Source organism: Eschscholzia californica, unplaced genomic scaffold (genome assembly GCF_041429995.1).
Source record: "Eschscholzia californica isolate CP2 unplaced genomic scaffold, dmEscCali1.0.p SCAF_2, whole genome shotgun sequence".
Lineage (NCBI taxonomy): Eukaryota > Viridiplantae > Streptophyta > Magnoliopsida > Ranunculales > Papaveraceae > Eschscholzia > Eschscholzia californica.
In genome coordinates, this window is record NW_028238309.1 from 32279534 (window position 1) to 32288015 (window position 8482).

General features: G+C 37.9%; 1 pseudogene; it reads right to left on the reverse strand.

The window, feature by feature from the left end:
• Positions 1-579: 579 nt before the first annotated feature.
• On the reverse strand, positions 580-3394 carry LOC147557432 (uncharacterized; annotated as a pseudogene).
• Between the last annotated feature and the right edge of the window lie 5088 nt (positions 3395-8482).

Here is an 8482-nt window from a genome sequence, read left to right on the forward strand (position 1 = left end):
AGTCAAATCTATACTTAATGAACGAATAATCTAGATGTGTTCCCTGTTTAATGTGTGTTCGAAAATCTATACTTAATGACAAGTTTTTGACATTGCAGGGAGTTATTTCATAGTATTTTTTTTTGAATAAAAATTTCCTAGATTGAAATTACATTAAGTTATTTGATTTTGATTTTGATGCTTTTTTTGAATTGCAGGGAGGTTATTTCATAGTCTTTTGCACTTCTGTGGTCTTCCTCTCCAGGTTAGGTTATTCACATTAGTGAGACTGTTTTTTTTAATCCAGTTAAGGTTGCTCAGTGTTTTTTTCACATAGATAGCTGGCCGATTTCTATTTTTTTCTCTTCAGCGACAACTCTTTCTTATAATCCATGTTAGGTTATTCACATTAGTAGTCTGATTTTTGTTTATTACTTCGACTATTCTCCAAAACTATAAATGAGCTAGAATAGAATTCAGTGTTATTTTTACCCAAGTTCTATATGTATCCGAAAAGGAAAATGAGCATGAATATTAATAGTAATATAGGTGCACACACACAGTTCACATCAGTTTTCTGATCTTAGAAATGTTTGTTGTTCAGGGAGTAACTTGACCACCATTCTGCATATAAATTCAAGTAATATAGATGAAAAGCACATATAAGCGACGACATTCTGCATGTTTTATCTGCACATATAAGCGACGACATTCTGCATGTTATATCTAGAAGTATTATTGTGATCATTCCGCATTAAGACATTATATTTAAGTTTTTTTCTCCATTCAGTCGGAATTAATAAATCATTATCTTTATGGTTAATAGATCAATTTTTAGTTTTTCCTTTCAATTTCGTTTTTATTTTTTTACCATGAAATACATGATAACTAGGTTCCCACCGCGCCTAACTAGGTTGCCACCGCGCCCGTAGGGCGCGGTAGATCCCTCTTGGCTAACGTCGTTGTAGTTCATTACGCCCCGATTTTACGAGTAAACTAGGTTCCCACCGCGCCCTACGGGCACGGTAGTTCCCTCTTGGCTAACGCCGTTGTGGTTCATTATGTCCCGATTTTACGAGTAAAGTGTTTTCGAGCATACTCCGAGTCTTCTTATACTGTGGGATCTATGATCACGCCGTTGACATCACGTTGGGTCGAGCTTACCCAAGACGTGTATGTACAATGATGTCCATTTTCACACAATGTGGGGTCACGCGAATACCTGTCATCCGAAATCATGTACTGATATTAAAACAGCTCAGTCGGTTATCCAGGGGATAAGTCTGACCGTTCATTTTTTCTAGGAGATTTACCTTAGATCAAATCGAACGACTGATATAAAATCCTCTTAGTGTAATTTGACTTAAAACACAAGGATATTAGTGTAAACAATTAATTATTTTTAAATATTCGGTTACAATCTCCCTGAAATAACTATATCTCAGGCATCTTCTCACGATTGCACATCCACTTTCCCCTTAATTTTAGTGATTATGTTAGACTTCTAAGTTAGTTCAAAATTCTGGCTCCTATATTTATGAATATAAATACGGTTCTCCCTCTCTGTCCTCTTCAAACACACGGTTATCTCTCTCCCCTGCAATTCTATCTGATTTATTTTGTAATTTAAATTTATTTTTCTTCTCCTCGAAGGCGTTAGCCAAGAGGGATCTTCCCCGTCCGTAGGACGGGGAGGGAACCTAGTTAGATTAAAGACGAAGCATAACAACCCATTTCATTATATACTTCAAAATGTTTACATCAAAATAGTTGAACATAGCATAGCTCAAAATTTACTTCACATTCTTCATGACCTTCAAAAATAGAGAACATCTTTGACAATACGATTCCTCACTTCTTCTTCTTCAAGAATAATCTACCTAACATTTAGCATAAAAAATCATACATAAAAAAGAAGGTTAGTAACAACATGACTTTAAATTAGTACTCTTAGTGCAATTAAAATTTTGAGCGTATTCTCACTTTTACAGAAAAAGCAGAGATGAAAAACAAGGTATGAAAAAGTGCTTTGAATAAGTATGTTTACAGTAATGTACAATAACAGTACCTCTACACCTTCGGGTAATTGCAATCGACGCCGAACCGCGGAAACAAGCTCAAAATCACATTCTAGTTCTTTTGGAAGAATTCCATTTCTTTCTAACGACAACTTTCCCATATGCGGTACTTTGTAACCGTTCCCACCATTATTTTTTAATATCTCAACCATACAACTTTGTAAGGTTAGAAAATTATAGTTGAGATTTTCGTTTGGTAATTCATCAAATGCTTTCTCTACGACACTCACAAGTTCGTCGATAGTTTTTGCTCCTTGTTCTTGTTGTAAAGATTGAATCGCACGAAAGAAACCAAGATCTAAAACATTTAAATCTGGACTGTTAGAAGGTTGAAAACATAATTTAATCTCAAAACCATCCTTAGAAGCGGCTTGCATAAATTCAAAATCGTCGGGTTGAATGTGAGATCTAGCGTTGTCTTATTGAATAAAGGTGGGTCTCGACTTATCTTCGGCGGGCCATTTTGATCGAATAGCCGGCAATACTTTGTTAATTAAACAATCTCTTGTTACTTCTTTCGTCACAGACAAGATTGCTTTAGTTTCTTCAGTACCGGCGTCACGATTTTTACTACGTCGTTTTGCATTTTCTTTTGTTATGAATGGAAAAATTCCTATCTTCCTAGAAAATTCATAAATTCCATCATCATTGCATCTCAACCTAGCGACAACAGCTAGAAACATAACCTTCGTAATGAATCGTTTACTTTTACACGTACGCAATGGTTCCGGTTCGTCGGGAAGAAGATAATACCTTTGAGATTCCTTGGTTATATAAAACCATTTTTCATCTATATGGATGTGATCGTACATATTCTTAAGAGTAAAACTTCCATTGTTGTTTACATTAACAGTACTTTGTAAATTTGACAAACAAAACAAAAGCCTTTTTTTCATATTTACCTCAGTCAAATACGGCTTGATAGCGTTTGTGTGTCGCCTAATTTCACCATCTTGGATTCGTCTATGAAGAGTAGACTTAGACATGCTTAAAGCCTTCGCCATTTTCCGGATATTAGTTCGTTTATGAAGAGGAAGATTGTTGAATTGTTCAATATCAAGTTGAACTCTTTTACGACCAACTTTTGCAATCATATTTTTTGATACATCAACCGCTAACATCTCATCAATATTTTCTAATCCTTGATTCCATATTCGACTCACCGTATTCAAACTAGTAGAAAACGTGACAGCAATTTTTGTTCTCGAACCGTATTTCATTTTTCCGTTCTTACTATCCTTTAATAATCCTTCAAAAATCATTTGTCTTTCTTCATCTGTTAATTTTCTATGATTATTAGACTGGTTTGAATTAGTTGTTGTTGATATGGAATTCATGTCCATAATATGAATAGACACAGAGATGAAGTGTCCACTTTAGCTATTGTAAAGGGTATAAATAGGATGGTTGAAAGTTTAAAATTTCCCACTAATAAAAAAATTTAGCGCCAAATTTCATTTTAGATTTTAGTTTTGGCTTAATAATCTCCTACCAAAACAAGTTTTGTTTAAAAAATTTACACTTTGGCGCCATAATTTAGTTGACGTGTTGAAAACTTTTGAACTACTTTGACTACAGTACTTGATTTTTATCCCATTTTGTGTTACCAAGAAAACAAAAGCTGTTGAGTTGGTTTTGGGTAATAGGAAAGCATCTAGGAATTAGATAAAGTTAAAACCTTCACTCATTAATAGCTATGGGTATTATTGGAAGAAAATGAGAATTTTTCATACTATTTTTAAACTTCCAACTAGTTTTGGGACAAACTACAATAGAAACTTCACCGATTATTTTGGGACGGAGGGAGTATCTTATATGGGATCTACAGAAATTACCGAAAGAACTTTTGAGTTTAGAGTCCAAAAATAAGGGGGGTAATTAATCATATATCTACTCCTCAACAAATAAAGACTATAAGCCCAAAATAAAACATGAAATGGAAAATAAGCCCAAAAATATTTTCTAACCCGTTAGTAACTCAAAGGTTTCTTAGGGATCTAAAAAGCTATTTGGAACCTTACTATAGCCTTTTCTTTTTCCTTTTTAACAACTGTGTGGAACATGTTGTAAATTGTCGGTGTATTTGCTTCAATGTGTATCGATATTTGCATGCAACTTAATGGAATTAAAGGAAGGAAAAGAGATAGAGGTAATGAGCTATACTAAAACGAAGTGATGAACTGTAACCAAACTTTGTTAGACGAATTCTGTTCAAATCTTTTCAATCTCTTCTAAATTCATACAAACACTACACCATGTACATCTATTTATAGGGTGGGAGAAGTAGTAGGAAGGTGACACGTAACCCATGTGTTGTCACTTGCATGGTGTGTTGTCATCAACAAGATGCCACTTTTCATATGGAGCTCCCATGTAATGACACTTCTCATATGGAACTACCATAAGATGACACCACATCAAGGTGGCATTATAAGAATGATGGGTTGTTATAGATATAAGTTTTGATAAGAAAAGGTATATTAAAGGAACCCAAACCCCCTTGCATAACCAATGATTTTATGCGCAGCCAAATACCATATAACACTCCCCTTGGATGACCGTCACTCAAAATAATTGCCTCATTAGAAACCTTGTCAGAAAAACCCAGTGGGACAAAATCTTATGAAGGAAAAGAGTACAAATAATAGATTTCGAGTGACGCTGGATACGCTAAATACTGCCTCGTTAAAATCTTTTCAGAAAAACCCATTGGGACAAAAACTGGACGAAGGAAATAGAGTACAGAGCGTAGATAGTGATACATGAACCTACACATGATAGTAGACTCCCCCTGATGAATATCATATCTTGGACCGATAAACTCTTAAATCATCAGGTTATTCAAGCGTCACATTCCGATGCCTTCTAACAGTTTTCTGAACGTTGTAGTAGGCAGAGACTTGGTGAACATGTCAGCATAATTCTCATATGATTGTATCTTCTGGATATCAATCTCATTATTCTTCTGGAAGTGATTTGAGTAAAACAATTTAGGGGATATGTGCTTAGTTCTATCGCTTTTGATGTATCCTTCTCTAACCTGTGCGATGCATGCCGAATTATCTTCGTGAATGACTGTGGGAGAATTTGTGATTGAATCAAGACCAGTTGAGCTTCTAATGTGTTCCATAATGGATCTAAGCCATACACACTCTCTTGTTGCTCCATGGAGGGCAATAATTTCTGCATGGTTAGATGAGGTAGCGGGCATACTTTCTTTACTAGATCGCCATGAGAAAGTTGTACATCGACTTGTGAATACATAACCTGTCTGTGAAATCCCTTTGTGCAGATCAGAAATATAACTGGCATCTGTGTATCCCTTTTCTTGAGAATGACCAAATAAGTTCTTTGAATAAAACAATCCCATGTCAGTCGTTCCTCTCAGATATTTTAGAATTTACTTTACTCCAACCCAATGCCTCTTAGTTGGTGCAAAGCTATATCTGGCCAATAGATTTACTGCAAAAGTAATGTCCGGTCTAGTGCATTGAGTTAAGTATGATAATGCACCAATAGCACTCAGAAATGGTACTTTAGGACCAAGGAGTGTTTCTTCTTCTTCTTTAGGTCGAAATGGATCTTTCAGAGCATCGAGAGACCTAACAACCATGGGAGTACTAAGAGGATAAGAATTCTCCATGTTAAAGCGCTTCAAGACTTTTTCAGTGTATAATGTTTGGTGAAGTATGCCACTTGTGCTTCTTTCAATTTGTAAGCCAAGACAGAATTTTATTTTCCTGAGATCTTTCATCTCGAATTCTTTCGTCAAATATTCTGCTGCTTTAGAGAGCTTTTTTGGAGTTTCTATAAGGTTAATATCATTAACATATACTACAAGAATCGCGAATCCAACATCTCCTTTCTTGATAAATAAACATGGGCAAATGAGATCATTTACATAACCTTCTTTGATCAGATATTCACTAAGACGATTGTACCACATTCGTCCAACTTGTTTCAATCCGTATAAAGTTGGATTAAGCTTCAGTGAATACATGGTACGTGGGTTGCCTTCATGCAATTTAAATCCTTCAGGGGCTTTCATATAAATGTCAGTATCTAATTTTCCATATAGATATGTGATGCACCCGAAAAGGTTGCACACCCAAGCGGAGGTATCAAGTAGTAACCGGTAAAACCGGAGTCGATCCAAGGATAGGAAGGTAATTTGGATATCGAAGGAGTCTCGCTCGCCGGTCTAGGTATTACAAGCTAACTTAGACTAAAAAGGAGAAGAACAAAGGTAAACGGGGGGGTTTTGATTGAATAAGCAATAGAGAAAACAAATAAACTAATTAAACGATAAAAGTAAACAGGCGAGAGAGATTCGAGAGAAGTGTTGGAGGAACAAGAGTCGGGAGACGGTAAGACTCGATTCGGGCAACAAATAAGTGAGAGAGGTGTCGAAGTCCGGGAATCCATAATGATAAACCTACAACTATGTATGGTCCGACCTAATGTTCAAAGTATAACCGATGTTCGACTCCTAAGGTGATGTTTAAAAGCACTACGTATATCCGGAGATCATACTTAGTCAGACAAACATCATAATCGGTTAATCCCGAGTCAACGAAAGTGTTGTCTAGTCGCCTAACTATGTGAAGTGCATGACAAGACACATGAAAATATGACTTAGACTACGATCGATATCGAATACTTCGTTTCGTCTATTAACTATGCGAAGTGCTTGACAAGACGCATGAAAATACGATCAAAACGATAATCGAAATGTATGAACATCAATTTATAATCAACACATCAAATCATATTAAACATAATCACGAATTCATCACATTTCATCTCATATAATCGACACACTAAAGTTAGCTAAACATGGTGATTGAATAAGAAATGGAAAGGAAATGATGAGAGAATCCCCCTTTTTGGATGTGGTTCGAAGCTAAGATTGTCGAAAAATATGAGTCTTTAAGGTGCAGCCGATCTCCCCTTAGCAAATTTCTGGGTTCCCCATAGCGACCATCATCATCTTCTTCATTTATCACAAACCTCCATTAAAGCTAAACCCTAGTTTTCTCTCTCTAGCAATCTTCAACCAAAATCAAATCAAACCACATGGGAAGCTAGCCAAGGATGAGGGGAACAAAAGCCCTAAGGTTTCCGGCCAAGAAGGTGGCCGGAAACCATAAGAAAATCCGAGCCAAGAGACAAGAAATCCGGCCAAGAACATGGAGGTTCCGCCCAAAGATGTTGCTGCACGCGTCCCTTGCTGCCGTCCCGAGCTGTGCACTGTCCGTGGACGCGTCCCATGCACGTCTGAGCTGCAGCTGCCGTCCTTGTGTCACGGCCATCTTGTCAAGCCATGTTGGTATTGCCGATGGCCGGTGTCTTTTTGCTATTTTGATGCATTGTAATATGTCTAGCATATGCCTTAGGCTATTTTGGCATATGCCTTATGCATTTAGGAAGGTGCCTCTTGTATATAGTAGCTTCCTAGAGAATACCCTTGGCACGGGGACATATATGTCATTATAGGCCAAACAAAAGAGTATGCCTGGTGAAAATATTGATGTTTCCTTGTCAAATTAGGCTAAACGGTTATTTGACACTATGTAGGGGAGTGGATGGTAAGCTTTGAGTGGAAGACCCCTACCTTCCAAATAGTGGGCAACCAAAGAGCCGGAAGCTTCCCTAGCCTCTAGGAAGCTTACTTAGTCATATGCTTGTTGAAATCTTGTTGCTTTCAATTGTAGCTACCCAATATATTTGTACCCATCTCTTGTAATATTACTTTTGTAAGGCTGACTTGTACCTAGAGTGCGCACAAGTGCCGTACGACACCTTCCGAAGAAGTAAGGTCGTGACAATTGGTATCAGAGCATAGGATAGCGGGTCAAAGAGGGACAAAGGAACGGTTGGATGCATTGGAGGAACGGGCTGTGCACTTGGAGGAAGTGATCGTAGGTGTCCCGGTTCTCAGAGAGAAGCTTGATGGACTAGAAGGTCCGCCACAATGGTGTGGACATGACGGTGGAAGCTATGGGTGCAACCCTTGAAGATATGCAAGTGCAAATCAATGACCTTCGAGAAGAGCAAGGTAATATGATCAATGAGTTGCGTGCGCAGGTGAATGTATTGATGCGGATTGTAGGTACCCAGGATCGAGCCGGAGCAGCAGAGGCGCATCCTCCTCGTGTGCGGGTGCCGGATCCAAGATCCTATGGTGGAGCCAGAGATGGAAAGGAGTTGGAGAACTTCTTGTTTAACATGGAGCAATACTTTCGTGCGGTGCGACCCGAAGATGAAGACACCAAAGTCTCGATGGCTACGATGTACTTGACAGGGGATGCCAAGCTATGGTGGCGCACACGGTACGAAGAGATACAGGCCGGACGTGCCATCATAGACTCTTGGGAGGACTTGAAGAGAGAGCTCAAGACTCAGTTCCTTCCAGAGAATGTAGA